The sequence below is a fragment of the Ambystoma mexicanum genome, chromosome 2q (assembly GCF_040938575.1).
Source record: "Ambystoma mexicanum isolate Mex_15411 chromosome 2q, UKY_AmexF1_1, whole genome shotgun sequence".
NCBI classification, from domain to species: domain Eukaryota; kingdom Metazoa; phylum Chordata; class Amphibia; order Caudata; family Ambystomatidae; genus Ambystoma; species Ambystoma mexicanum.
The window spans coordinates 125,579,345-125,593,007 of NC_090924.1; the positions used below are offsets into that span (position 1 = coordinate 125,579,345).

The following is a 13,663-nucleotide window of genomic DNA, read 5'->3' on the forward strand; positions in this document are numbered from 1 at the left end:
TGTCCTTGCGACAAGCACTTTGTGTTCTCTGTTAGCTCTCAGTAACATTCCTTGATTTGCTTGTGAGTTTTGGCCGTCCGATCTCAAAGTGGAAATATGTCCTTCCCTCTGTACGCTGCATAGGCCCTCAGCTGGCATACTTGTATATGTGCGCATGCTTGATAGGACGTATGTTTTAGGCTGGATTGTGTGAGCTTCAGGCGCAAGGCATTTGATTAGTCTTTAAGCAGGTCCACTTGCACTGCCCTTTGCACCTGTTCTCCCAGTCCCTACAAAGGTGAGCAAGCAGCTGTTTCTGTAGTGTAGTGGTTATCACGTTCGCCTCACACGCGAAAGGTCCCCTGTTCGAGACCGGGCAGAAACACTCTCTGCTGGCATTTTACACAAAATAGTTTTTTTCCCCTTTTGTCACACACAAATGTAAAGTATGAACTTATTTGCGTTCCCATGGAAATAGCATATGCTCTCAAGAGCTTGAGAAATACACTGGGAAGGCAAGCATCCTCACATGTATTCTGTATTTGGGGCCAATAAAAAAATGCACGCGCTTGCATTTTGTGTATGTAATGTTGCAGAGCACAGAGAGGATTTATTTTCCCTACTGCTGGGTATTTGGGTCTCTGGGATCACAGTTGGGTCCGCTCCGTCCTCTGAAATGGTCCATATTAGTTACATAGGTTAGTGTACCAAAGAAATAATACATTTTCATATACAGCTTCTTCATTTCTGTGTTCTGAGGGATTACCAGTTGTAAGAAATGCACTTGCCGGTACAGTGATTCCCTGGCTTTCTCTGGCCCGAGAAAGCTTTTCCTCTGAAGTGGGAACAGAAGTTGGACTGCTTCTGCTGAACTTCCTGAAAGCAGAGCTGGCGGGAGGAGGGACTTTTTGAGTGCTGGGAAAATTTGAGCTGGAAATTTGCATCGGCTGGACAGAGATTGCTTGGAGCAGCCAAAATATAATAACGGCCATGGCGCTCAAGTAAAGCAGAAAGCTTTTAGTATACACCTTTTGCACTCTTGTCAACGAAGCTGGGCTCTGTGAATGCTCACCCTACGCAAGAAAAGAGAACAGACTTTGCTGGTGACCTAAATATATCTCGCCTGATCGAGCACGATCGAGCTCTGAGTGAGCAGCTGTGCAATGGTCATCTTTACCAAAGGGGAGATGCTGCTTTTTCCAGTGTCACGCCCATGCTCTCAGGGCTGGAGGGAGGAGGGCTGCTTTTTGTTTTTACAGGCAAAAGGAAAGGCCCAGCCCTCAGAGCTTCTGCCAATGCAGATCCCAGCAGGTGCAAAATAAAGGCTCTCCCCCACCTTGCCAGCTGCAGATTGATCAGAAGACTGCTAGTCTAGTGTGTTGGGCCACTTTCTCTCTTCTGTGTATCGTCCCCTCTTATTACATAAACAGCATAAGAGGAATAAAGGAAGGAAGGAAGGAAGGAAGGAACAGTGTATCGCAAGCACCTTCCACCCTGATGTCAATGGGCCACCAACCTTCGGGATGAGGAGGAGACCTGTGAAGACAGTCAGAGCGTGCCGACTGGGGCATTCATTTGGCTCATACACCGACAAGGCTTTCAGCGGCAGGAACAAACTTCAGGAATAGGCATTCTTGGCCTCGAATCCTAAGGGGGGTGCAAACGCTGAGGACAATTCCGTCAAATGCTCAAAGGACCGTGGCTCGTTGGTCTAGGGGTATGATTCTCGCTTTGGGTGCGAGAGGTCCCAATCAAGGTGGTTAACTTGAGCTCCTATTTTTTGTTTTTTCAATGTTATTTTCATTGGACAGACTCTCTGGTTTTCTCGGTAAGCAGTAGTCGATGAACAATTCACTTCCTGAACCTCTTTGCGTGCCATGTCCTTGCGACAAGCACTTTGTGTTCTCTGTTAGCTCTCAGTAACATTCCTTGATTTGCTTGTGAGTTTTGGCCGTCCGATCTCAAAGTGGAAATATGTCCTTCCCTCTGTACGCTGCATAGGCCCTCAGCTGGCATACTTGTATATGTGTGCATGCTTGATAGGACGTATGTTTTAGGCTGGATTGTGTGAGCTTCAGGCGCAAGGCATTTGATTAGTCTTTAAGCAGGTCCACTTGCACTGCCCTTTGCACCTGTTCTCCCAGTCCCTACAAAGGTGAGTAAGCAGCTGTTTCTGTAGTGTAGTGGTTATCACGTTCGCCTCACACGCGAAAGGTCCCCGGTTCGAGACCGGGCAGAAACACTCTCTGCTGGCATTTTACACAAAATAGTTTTTTTCCCCTTTTGTCACACACAAATGTAAAGTATGAACTTATTTGCGTTCCCATGGAAATAGCATATGCTCTCAAGAGCTTGAGAAATACACTGGGAAGGCAAGCATCCTCACATGTATTCTGTATATGGGGCCAATAAAAAAATGCACGCGCTTGCATTTTGTGTATGTAATGTTGCAGAGCACAGAGAGGATTTATTTTCCCTACTGCTGGGTATTTGAGTCTCTGGGATCACAGTTGGGTCCGCTCCGTCCTCTGAAATGGTCCATATTAGTTACATAGGTTAGTGTACCAAAGAAATAATACATTTTCATATACAGCTTCTTCATTTCTGTGTTCTGAGGGATTACCAGTTGTAAGAAATGCACTTGCCGGTACAGTGATTCCCTGGCTTTCTCTGGCCCGAGAAAGCTTTTCCTCTGAAGTGGGAACAGAAGTTGGACTGCTTCTGCTGAACTTCCTGAAAGCAGAGCTGGCGGGAGGAGGGACTTTTTGAGTGCTGGGAAAATTTGAGCTGGAAATTTGCATCGGCTGGACAGAGATTGCTTGGAGCAGCCAAAATATAATAACGGCCATGGCGCTCAAGTAAAGCAGAAAGCTTTTAGTATACACCTTTTGCACTCTTGTCAACGAAGCTGGGCTCTGTGAATGCTCACCCTACGCAAGAAAAGAGAACAGACTTTGCTGGTGACCTAAATATATCTCGCCTGATCGAGCCTGATCGAGCACGATCGAGCTCTGAGTGAGCAGCTGTGCAATGGTCATCTTTACCAAAGGGGAGATGCTGCTTTTTCCAGTGTCACGCCCATGCTCTCAGGGCTGGAGGGAGGAGGGCTGCTTTTTGTTTTTACAGGCAAAAGGAAAGGCCCAGCCCTCAGAGCTTCTGCCAATGCAGATCCCAGCAGGTGCAAAATAAAGGCTCTCCCCCACCTTGCCAGCTGCAGATTGATCAGAAGACTGCTAGTCTAGTGTGTTGGGCCACTTTCTCTCTTCTGTGTATCGTCCCCTCTTATTACATAAACAGCATAAGAGGAATAAAGGAAGGAAGGAAGGAAGGAAGGAACAGTGTATCGCAAGCACCTTCCACCCTGATGTCAATGGGCCACCAACCTTCGGGATGAGGAGGAGACCTGTGAAGACAGTCAGAGCGTGCCGACTGGGGCATTCATTTGGCTCATACACCGACAAGGCTTTCAGCGGCAGGAACAAACTTCAGGAATAGGCATTCTTGGCCTCGAATCCTAAGGGGGGTGCAAACGCTGAGGACAATTCCGTCAAATGCTCAAAGGACCGTGGCTCGTTGGTCTAGGGGTATGATTCTCGCTTTGGGTGCGAGAGGTCCCGGGTTCAAATCCCGGACGAGCCCAATCAAGGTGGTTAACTTGAGCTCCTTTTTTTTGTTTTTTCAATGTTATTTTCATTGGACAGACTCTCTGGTTTTCTCGGTAAGCAGTAGTCGATGAACAATTCACTTCCTGAACCTCTTTGCGTGCCATGTCCTTGCGACAAGCACTTTGTGTTCTCTGTTAGCTCTCAGTAACATTCCTTGATTTGCTTGTGAGTTTTGGCCGTCCGATCTCAAAGTGGAAATATGTCCTTCCCTCTGTACGCTGCATAGGCCCTCAGCTGGCATACTTGTATATGTGCGCATGCTTGATAGGACGTATGTTTTAGGCTGGATTGTGTGAGCTTCAGGCGCAAGGCATTTGCTTAGTCTTTAAGCAGGTCCACTTGCACTGCCCTTTGCACCTGTTCTCCCAGTCCCTACAAAGGTGAGCAAGCAGCTGTTTCTGTAGTGTAGTGGTTATCACGTTCGCCTCACACGCGAAAGGTCCCCGGTTCGAGACCGGGCAGAAACACTCTCTGCTGGCATTTTACACAAAATAGTTTTTTTCCCCTTTTGTCACACACAAATGTAAAGTATGAACTTATTTGCGTTCCCATGGAAATAGCATATGCTCTCAAGAGCTTGAGAAATACACTGGGAAGGCAAGCATCCTCACATGTATTCTGTATATGGGGCCAATAAAAAAATGCACGCGCTTGCATTTTGTGTATGTAATGTTGCAGAGCACAGAGAGGATTTATTTTCCCTACTGCTGGGTATTTGGGTCTCTGGGATCACAGTTGGGTCCGCTCCGTCCTCTGAAATGGTCCATATTAGTTACATAGGTTAGTGTACCAAAGAAATAATACATTTTCATATACAGCTTCTTCATTTCTGTGTTCTGAGGGATTACCAGTTGTAAGAAATGCACTTGCCGGTACAGTGATTCCCTGGCTTTCTCTGGCCCGAGAAAGCTTTTCCTCTGAAGTGGGAACAGAAGTTGGACTGCTTCTGCTGAACTTCCTGAAAGCAGAGCTGGCGGGAGGAGGGACTTTTTGAGTGCTGGGAAAATTTGAGCTGGAAATTTGCATCGGCTGGACAGAGATTGCTTGGAGCAGCCAAAATATAATAACGGCCATGGCGCTCAAGTAAAGCAGAAAGCTTTTAGTATACACCTTTTGCACTCTTGTCAACGAAGCTGGGCTCTGTGAATGCTCACCCTACGCAAGAAAAGAGAACAGACTTTGCTGGTGACCTAAATATATCTCGCCTGATCGAGCACGATCGAGCTCTGAGTGAGCAGCTGTGCAATGGTCATCTTTACCAAAGGGGAGATGCTGCTTTTTCCAGTGTCACGCCCATGCTCTCAGGGCTGGAGGGAGGAGGGCTGCTTTTTGTTTTTACAGGCAAAAGGAAAGGCCCAGCCCTCAGAGCTTCTGCCAATGCAGATCCCAGCAGGTGCAAAATAAAGGCTCTCCCCCACCTTGCCAGCTGCAGATTGATCAGAAGACTGCTAGTCTAGTGTGTTGGGCCACTTTCTCTCTTCTGTGTATCGTCCCCTCTTATTACATAAACAGCATAAGAGGAATAAAGGAAGGAAGGAAGGAAGGAACAGTGTATCGCAAGCACCTTCCACCCTGATGTCAATGGGCCACCAACCTTCGGGATGAGGAGGAGACCTGTGAAGACAGTCAGAGCGTGCCGACTGGGGCATTCATTTGGCTCATACACCGACAAGGCTTTCAGCGGCAGGAACAAACTTCAGGAATAGGCATTCTTGGCCTCGAATCCTAAGGGGGGTGCAAACGCTGAGGACAATTCCGTCAAATGCTCAAAGGACCGTGGCTCGTTGGTCTAGGGGTATGATTCTCGCTTTGGGTGCGAGAGGTCCCGGGTTCAAATCCCGGACGAGCCCAATCAAGGTGGTTAACTTGAGCTCCTTTTTTTGTTTTTTCAATGTTATTTTCATTGGACAGACTCTCTGGTTTTCTCGGTAAGCAGTAGTCGATGAACAATTCACTTCCTGAACCTCTTTGCGTGCCATGTCCTTGCGACAAGCACTTTGTGTTCTCTGTTAGCTCTCAGTAACATTCCTTGATTTGCTTGTGAGTTTTGGCCGTCCGATCTCAAAGTGGAAATATGTCCTTCCCTCTGTACGCTGCATAGGCCCTCAGCTGGCATACTTGTATATGTGCGCATGCTTGATAGGACGTATGTTTTAGGCTGGATTGTGTGAGCTTCAGGCGCAAGGCATTTGATTAGTCTTTAAGCAGGTCCACTTGCACTGCCCTTTGCACCTGTTCTCCCAGTCCCTACAAAGGTGAGCAAGCAGCTGTTTCTGTAGTGTAGTGGTTATCACGTTCGCCTCACACGCGAAAGGTCCCCGGTTTGAGACCGGGCAGAAACACTCTCTGCTGGCATTTTACACAAAATAGTTTTTTTCCCCTTTTGTCACACACAAATGTAAAGTATGAACTTATTTGCGTTCTCATGGAAATAGCATATGCTCTCAAGAGCTTGAGAAATACACTGGGAAGGCAAGCATCCTCACATGTATTCTGTATATGGGGCCAATAAAAAAATGCACGCGCTTGCATTTTGTGTATGTAATGTTGCAGAGCACAGAGAGGATTTATTTTCCCTACTGCTGGGTATTTGGGTCTCTGGGATCACAGTTGGGTCCGCTCCGTCCTCTGAAATGGTCCATATTAGTTACATAGGTTAGTGTACCAAAGAAATAATACATTTTCATATACAGCTTCTTCATTTCTGTGTTCTGAGGGATTACCAGTTGTAAGAAATGCACTTGCCGGTACAGTGATTCCCTGGCTTTCTCTGGCCCGAGAAAGCTTTTCCTCTGAAGTGGGAACAGAAGTTGGACTGCTTCTGCTGAACTTCCTGAAAGCAGAGCTGGCGGGAGGAGGGACTTTTTGAGTGCTGGGAAAATTTGAGCTGGAAATTTGCATCGGCTGGACAGAGATTGCTTGGAGCAGCCAAAATATAATAACGGCCATGGCGCTCAAGTAAAGCAGAAAGCTTTTAGTATACACCTTTTGCACTCTTGTCAACGAAGCTGGGCTCTGTGAATGCTCACCCTACGCAAGAAAAGAGAACAGACTTTGCTGGTGACCTAAATATATCTCGCTGATCGAGCACGATCGAGCTCTGAGTGAGCAGCTGTGCAATGGTCATCTTTACCAAAGGGGAGATGCTGCTTTTTCCAGTGTCACGCCCATGCTCTCAGGGCTGGAGGGAGGAGGGCTGCTTTTTGTTTTTACAGGCAAAAGGAAAGGCCCAGCCCTCAGAGCTTCTGCCAATGCAGATCCCAGCAGGTGCAAAATAAAGGCTCTCCCCCACCTTGCCAGCTGCAGATTGATCAGAAGACTGCTAGTCTAGTGTGTTGGGCCACTTTCTCTCTTCTGTGTATCGTCCCCTCTTATTACATAAACAGCATAAGAGGAATAAAGGAAGGAAGGAAGGAAGGAAGGAAGGAACAGTGTATCGCAAGCACCTTCCACCCTGATGTCAATGGGCCACCAACCTTCGGGATGAGGAGGAGACCTGTGAAGACAGTCAGAGCGTGCCGACTGGGGCATTCATTTGGCTCATACACCGACAAGGCTTTCAGCGGCAGGAACAAACTTCAGGAATAGGCATTCTTGGCCTCGAATCCTAAGGGGGGTGCAAACGCTGAGGACAATTCCGTCAAATGCTCAAAGGACCGTGGCTCGTTGGTCTAGGGGTATGATTCTCGCTTTGGGTGCGAGAGGTCCCGGGTTCAAATCCCGGACGAGCCCAATCAAGGTGGTTAACTTGAGCTCCTTTTTTTTGTTTTTTCAATGTTATTTTCATTGGACAGACTCTCTGGTTTTCTCGGTAAGCAGTAGTCGATGAACAATTCACTTCCTGAACCTCTTTGCGTGCCATGTCCTTGCGACAAGCACTTTGTGTTCTCTGTTAGCTCTCAGTAACATTCCTTGATTTGCTTGTGAGTTTTGGCCGTCCGATCTCAAAGTGGAAATATGTCCTTCCCTCTGTACGCTGCATAGGCCCTCAGCTGGCATACTTGTATATGTGCGCATGCTTGATAGGACGTATGTTTTAGGCTGGATTGTGTGAGCTTCAGGCGCAAGGCATTTGATTAGTCTTTAAGCAGGTCCACTTGCACTGCCCTTTGCACCTGTTCTCCCAGTCCCTACAAAGGTGAGCAAGCAGCTGTTTCTGTAGTGTAGTGGTTATCACGTTCGCCTCACACGCGAAAGGTCCCCTGTTCGAGACCGGGCAGAAACACTCTCTGCTGGCATTTTACACAAAATAGTTTTTTTCCCCTTTTGTCACACACAAATGTAAAGTATGAACTTATTTGCGTTCCCATGGAAATAGCATATGCTCTCAAGAGCTTGAGAAATACACTGGGAAGGCAAGCATCCTCACATGTATTCTGTATATGGGGCCAATAAAAAAATGCACGCGCTTGCATTTTGTGTATGTAATGTTGCAGAGCACAGAGAGGATTTATTTTCCCCACTGCTGGGTATTTGGGTCTCTGGGATCACAGTTGGGTCCGCTCCGTCCTCTGAAATGGTCCATATTAGTTACATAGGTTAGTGTACCAAAGAAATAATACATTTTCATATACAGCTTCTTCATTTCTGTGTTCTGAGGGATTACCAGTTGTAAGAAATGCACTTGCCGGTACAGTGATTCCCTGGCTTTCTCTGGCCCGAGAAAGCTTTTCCTCTGAAGTGGGAACAGAAGTTGGACTGCTTCTGCTGAACTTCCTGAAAGCAGAGCTGGCGGGAGGAGGGACTTTTTGAGTGCTGGGAAAATTTGAGCTGGAAATTTGCATCGGCTGGACAGAGATTGCTTGGAGCAGCCAAAATATAATAACGGCCATGGCGCTCAAGTAAAGCAGAAAGCTTTTAGTATACACCTTTTGCACTCTTGTCAACGAAGCTGGGCTCTGTGAATGCTCACCCTACGCAAGAAAAGAGAACAGACTTTGCTGGTGACCTAAATATATCTCGCCTGATCGAGCACGATCGAGCTCTGAGTGAGCAGCTGTGCAATGGTCATCTTTACCAAAGGGGAGATGCTGCTTTTTCCAGTGTCACGCCCATGCTCTCAGGGCTGGAGGGAGGAGGGCTGCTTTTTGTTTTTACAGGCAAAAGGAAAGGCCCAGCCCTCAGAGCTTCTGCCAATGCAGATCCCAGCAGGTGCAAAATAAAGGCTCTCCCCCACCTTGCCAGCTGCAGATTGATCAGAAGACTGCTAGTCTAGTGTGTTGGGCCACTTTCTCTCTTCTGTGTATCGTCCCCTCTTATTACATAAACAGCATAAGAGGAATAAAGGAAGGAAGGAAGGAAGGAACAGTGTATCGCAAGCACCTTCCACCCTGATGTCAATGGGCCACCAACCTTCGGGATGAGGAGGAGACCTGTGAAGACAGTCAGAGCGTGCCGACTGGGGCATTCATTTGGCTCATACACCGACAAGGCTTTCAGCGGCAGCAACAAACTTCAGGAATAGGCATTCTTGGCCTCGAATCCTAAGGGGGGTGCAAACGCTGAGGACAATTCCGTCAAATGCTCAAAGGACCGTGGCTCGTTGGTCTAGGGGTATGATTCTCGCTTTGGGTGCGAGAGGTCCCGGGTTCAAATCCCGGACGAGCCCAATCAAGGTGGTTAACTTGAGCTCCTTTTTTTGTTTTTTCAATGTTATTTTCATTGGACAGACTCTCTGGTTTTCTCGGTAAGCAGTAGTCGATGAACAATTCACTTCCTGAACCTCTTTGCGTGCCATGTCCTTGCGACAAGCACTTTGTGTTCTCTGTTAGCTCTCAGTAACATTCCTTGATTTGCTTGTGAGTTTTGGCCGTCCGATCTCAAAGTGGAAATATGTCCTTCCCTCTGTACGCTGCATAGGCCCTCAGCTGGCATACTTGTATATGTGCGCATGCTTGATAGGACGTATGTTTTAGGCTGGATTGTGTGAGCTTCAGGCGCAAGGCATTTGATTAGTCTTTAAGCAGGTCCACTTGCACTGCCCTTTGCACCTGTTCTCCCAGTCCCTACAAAGGTGAGCAAGCAGCTGTTTCTGTAGTGTAGTGGTTATCACGTTCGCCTCACACGCGAAAGGTCCCCGGTTCGAGACCGGGCAGAAACACTCTCTGCTGGCATTTTACACAAAATAGTTTTTTTCCCCTTTTGTCACACACAAATGTAAAGTATGAACTTATTTGCGTTCTCATGGAAATAGCATATGCTCTCAAGAGCTTGAGAAATACACTGGGAAGGCAAGCATCCTCACATGTATTCTGTATATGGGGCCAATAAAAAAATGCACGCGCTTGCATTTTGTGTATGTAATGTTGCAGAGCACAGAGAGGATTTATTTTCCCTACTGCTGGGTATTTGGGTCTCTGGGATCACAGTTGGGTCCGCTCCGTCCTCTGAAATGGTCCATATTAGTTACATAGGTTAGTGTACCAAAGAAATAATACATTTTCATATACAGCTTCTTCATTTCTGTGTTCTGAGGGATTACCAGTTGTAAGAAATGCACTTGCCGGTACAGTGATTCCCTGGCTTTCTCTGGCCCGAGAAAGCTTTTCCTCTGAAGTGGGAACAGAAGTTGGACTGCTTCTGCTGAACTTCCTGAAAGCAGAGCTGGCGGGAGGAGGGACTTTTTGAGTGCTGGGAAAATTTGAGCTGGAAATTTGCATCGGCTGGACAGAGATTGCTTGGAGCAGCCAAAATATAATAACGGCCATGGCGCTCAAGTAAAGCAGAAAGCTTTTAGTATACACCTTTTGCACTCTTGTCAACGAAGCTGGGCTCTGTGAATGCTCACCCTACGCAAGAAAAGAGAACAGACTTTGCTGGTGACCTAAATATATCTCGCTGATCGAGCACGATCGAGCTCTGAGTGAGCAGCTGTGCAATGGTCATCTTTACCAAAGGGGAGATGCTGCTTTTTCCAGTGTCACGCCCATGCTCTCAGGGCTGGAGGGAGGAGGGCTGCTTTTTGTTTTTACAGGCAAAAGGAAAGGCCCAGCCCTCAGAGCTTCTGCCAATGCAGATCCCAGCAGGTGCAAAATAAAGGCTCTCCCCCACCTTGCCAGCTGCAGATTGATCAGAAGACTGCTAGTCTAGTGTGTTGGGCCACTTTCTCTCTTCTGTGTATCGTCCCCTCTTATTACATAAACAGCATAAGAGGAATAAAGGAAGGAAGGAAGGAAGGAAGGAAGGAACAGTGTATCGCAAGCACCTTCCACCCTGATGTCAATGGGCCACCAACCTTCGGGATGAGGAGGAGACCTGTGAAGACAGTCAGAGCGTGCCGACTGGGGCATTCATTTGGCTCATACACCGACAAGGCTTTCAGCGGCAGGAACAAACTTCAGGAATAGGCATTCTTGGCCTCGAATCCTAAGGGGGGTGCAAACGCTGAGGACAATTCCGTCAAATGCTCAAAGGACCGTGGCTCGTTGGTCTAGGGGTATGATTCTCGCTTTGGGTGCGAGAGGTCCCAATCAAGGTGGTTAACTTGAGCTCCTATTTTTTGTTTTTTCAATGTTATTTTCATTGGACAGACTCTCTGGTTTTCTCGGTAAGCAGTAGTCGATGAACAATTCACTTCCTGAACCTCTTTGCGTGCCATGTCCTTGCGACAAGCACTTTGTGTTCTCTGTTAGCTCTCAGTAACATTCCTTGATTTGCTTGTGAGTTTTGGCCGTCCGATCTCAAAGTGGAAATATGTCCTTCCCTCTGTACGCTGCATAGGCCCTCAGCTGGCATACTTGTATATGTGCGCATGCTTGATAGGACGTATGTTTTAGGCTGGATTGTGTGAGCTTCAGGCGCAAGGCATTTGATTAGTCTTTAAGCAGGTCCACTTGCACTGCCCTTTGCACCTGTTCTCCCAGTCCCTACAAAGGTGAGTAAGCAGCTGTTTCTGTAGTGTAGTGGTTATCACGTTCGCCTCACACGCGAAAGGTCCCCGGTTCGAGACCGGGCAGAAACACTCTCTGCTGGCATTTTACACAAAATAGTTTTTTTCCCCTTTTGTCACACACAAATGTAAAGTATGAACTTATTTGCGTTCCCATGGAAATAGCATATGCTCTCAAGAGCTTGAGAAATACACTGGGAAGGCAAGCATCCTCACATGTATTCTGTATATGGGGCCAATAAAAAAATGCACGCGCTTGCATTTTGTGTATGTAATGTTGCAGAGCACAGAGAGGATTTATTTTCCCTACTGCTGGGTATTTGAGTCTCTGGGATCACAGTTGGGTCCGCTCCGTCCTCTGAAATGGTCCATATTAGTTACATAGGTTAGTGTACCAAAGAAATAATACATTTTCATATACAGCTTCTTCATTTCTGTGTTCTGAGGGATTACCAGTTGTAAGAAATGCACTTGCCGGTACAGTGATTCCCTGGCTTTCTCTGGCCCGAGAAAGCTTTTCCTCTGAAGTGGGAACAGAAGTTGGACTGCTTCTGCTGAACTTCCTGAAAGCAGAGCTGGCGGGAGGAGGGACTTTTTGAGTGCTGGGAAAATTTGAGCTGGAAATTTGCATCGGCTGGACAGAGATTGCTTGGAGCAGCCAAAATATAATAACGGCCATGGCGCTCAAGTAAAGCAGAAAGCTTTTAGTATACACCTTTTGCACTCTTGTCAACGAAGCTGGGCTCTGTGAATGCTCACCCTACGCAAGAAAAGAGAACAGACTTTGCTGGTGACCTAAATATATCTCGCCTGATCGAGCCTGATCGAGCACGATCGAGCTCTGAGTGAGCAGCTGTGCAATGGTCATCTTTACCAAAGGGGAGATGCTGCTTTTTCCAGTGTCACGCCCATGCTCTCAGGGCTGGAGGGAGGAGGGCTGCTTTTTGTTTTTACAGGCAAAAGGAAAGGCCCAGCCCTCAGAGCTTCTGCCAATGCAGATCCCAGCAGGTGCAAAATAAAGGCTCTCCCCCACCTTGCCAGCTGCAGATTGATCAGAAGACTGCTAGTCTAGTGTGTTGGGCCACTTTCTCTCTTCTGTGTATCGTCCCCTCTTATTACATAAACAGCATAAGAGGAATAAAGGAAGGAAGGAAGGAAGGAAGGAACAGTGTATCGCAAGCACCTTCCACCCTGATGTCAATGGGCCACCAACCTTCGGGATGAGGAGGAGACCTGTGAAGACAGTCAGAGCGTGCCGACTGGGGCATTCATTTGGCTCATACACCGACAAGGCTTTCAGCGGCAGGAACAAACTTCAGGAATAGGCATTCTTGGCCTCAAATCCTAAGGGGGGTGCAAACGCTGAGGACAATTCCGTCAAATGCTCAAAGGACCGTGGCTCGTTGGTCTAGGGGTATGATTCTCGCTTTGGGTGCGAGAGGTCCCGGGTTCAAATCCCGGACGAGCCCAATCAAGGTGGTTAACTTGAGCTCCTTTTTTTTGTTTTTTCAATGTTATTTTCATTGGACAGACTCTCTGGTTTTCTCGGTAAGCAGTAGTCGATGAACAATTCACTTCCTGAACCTCTTTGCGTGCCATGTCCTTGCGACAAGCACTTTGTGTTCTCTGTTAGCTCTCAGTAACATTCCTTGATTTGCTTGTGAGTTTTGGCCGTCCGATCTCAAAGTGGAAATATGTCCTTCCCTCTGTACGCTGCATAGGCCCTCAGCTGGCATACTTGTATATGTGCGCATGCTTGATAGGACGTATGTTTTAGGCTGGATTGTGTGAGCTTCAGGCGCAAGGCATTTGCTTAGTCTTTAAGCAGGTCCACTTGCACTGCCCTTTGCACCTGTTCTCCCAGTCCCTACAAAGGTGAGCAAGCAGCTGTTTCTGTAGTGTAGTGGTTATCACGTTCGCCTCACACGCGAAGGGTCCCCGGTTCGAGACCGGGCAGAAACACTCTCTGCTGGCATTTTACACAAAATAGTTTTTTTCCCCTTTTGTCACACACAAATGTAAAGTATGAACTTATTTGCGTTCCCATGGAAATAGCATATGCTCTCAAGAGCTTGAGAAATACACTGGGAAGGCAAGCATCCTCACATGTATTCTGTATATGGGGCCAATA

The 13,663-nt window shown here is 47.4% G+C and overlaps 11 non-coding genes across 11 annotated transcripts; all 11 read left to right on the forward strand.

Annotated features, from left to right (window-relative positions):
• Positions 1 to 2,148: 2,148 nt before the first annotated feature.
• TRNAV-CAC (transfer RNA valine (anticodon CAC)) lies at positions 2,149 to 2,221 on the forward strand. The gene has a single exon. It is a non-coding gene; the product is annotated as a tRNA-Val (tRNA).
• Positions 2,222 to 3,546: 1,325 nt separating this feature from the next.
• Positions 3,547 to 3,618, forward strand: TRNAP-UGG (transfer RNA proline (anticodon UGG)). Its single transcript has one exon. It is a non-coding gene; the product is annotated as a tRNA-Pro (tRNA).
• A 420-nt stretch (positions 3,619 to 4,038) lies between these two features.
• On the forward strand, positions 4,039 to 4,111 carry TRNAV-CAC (transfer RNA valine (anticodon CAC)). Its single transcript has one exon. It is a non-coding gene; the product is annotated as a tRNA-Val (tRNA).
• Positions 4,112 to 5,422: 1,311 nt separating this feature from the next.
• Positions 5,423 to 5,494, forward strand: TRNAP-UGG (transfer RNA proline (anticodon UGG)). Its single transcript has one exon. It is a non-coding gene; the product is annotated as a tRNA-Pro (tRNA).
• A 419-nt stretch (positions 5,495 to 5,913) lies between these two features.
• Positions 5,914 to 5,986, forward strand: TRNAV-CAC (transfer RNA valine (anticodon CAC)). Its single transcript has one exon. It is a non-coding gene; the product is annotated as a tRNA-Val (tRNA).
• Positions 5,987 to 7,304: 1,318 nt separating this feature from the next.
• Positions 7,305 to 7,376, forward strand: TRNAP-UGG (transfer RNA proline (anticodon UGG)). The gene has a single exon. It is a non-coding gene; the product is annotated as a tRNA-Pro (tRNA).
• A 1,804-nt stretch (positions 7,377 to 9,180) lies between these two features.
• TRNAP-UGG (transfer RNA proline (anticodon UGG)) lies at positions 9,181 to 9,252 on the forward strand. Its single transcript has one exon. It is a non-coding gene; the product is annotated as a tRNA-Pro (tRNA).
• Positions 9,253 to 9,671: 419 nt separating this feature from the next.
• Positions 9,672 to 9,744, forward strand: TRNAV-CAC (transfer RNA valine (anticodon CAC)). Its single transcript has one exon. It is a non-coding gene; the product is annotated as a tRNA-Val (tRNA).
• A 1,787-nt stretch (positions 9,745 to 11,531) lies between these two features.
• Positions 11,532 to 11,604, forward strand: TRNAV-CAC (transfer RNA valine (anticodon CAC)). The gene has a single exon. It is a non-coding gene; the product is annotated as a tRNA-Val (tRNA).
• A 1,325-nt stretch (positions 11,605 to 12,929) lies between these two features.
• TRNAP-UGG (transfer RNA proline (anticodon UGG)) lies at positions 12,930 to 13,001 on the forward strand. Its single transcript has one exon. It is a non-coding gene; the product is annotated as a tRNA-Pro (tRNA).
• Positions 13,002 to 13,421: 420 nt separating this feature from the next.
• Positions 13,422 to 13,494, forward strand: TRNAV-CAC (transfer RNA valine (anticodon CAC)). The gene has a single exon. It is a non-coding gene; the product is annotated as a tRNA-Val (tRNA).
• The last annotated feature ends 169 nt before the right edge of the window (positions 13,495 to 13,663 follow it).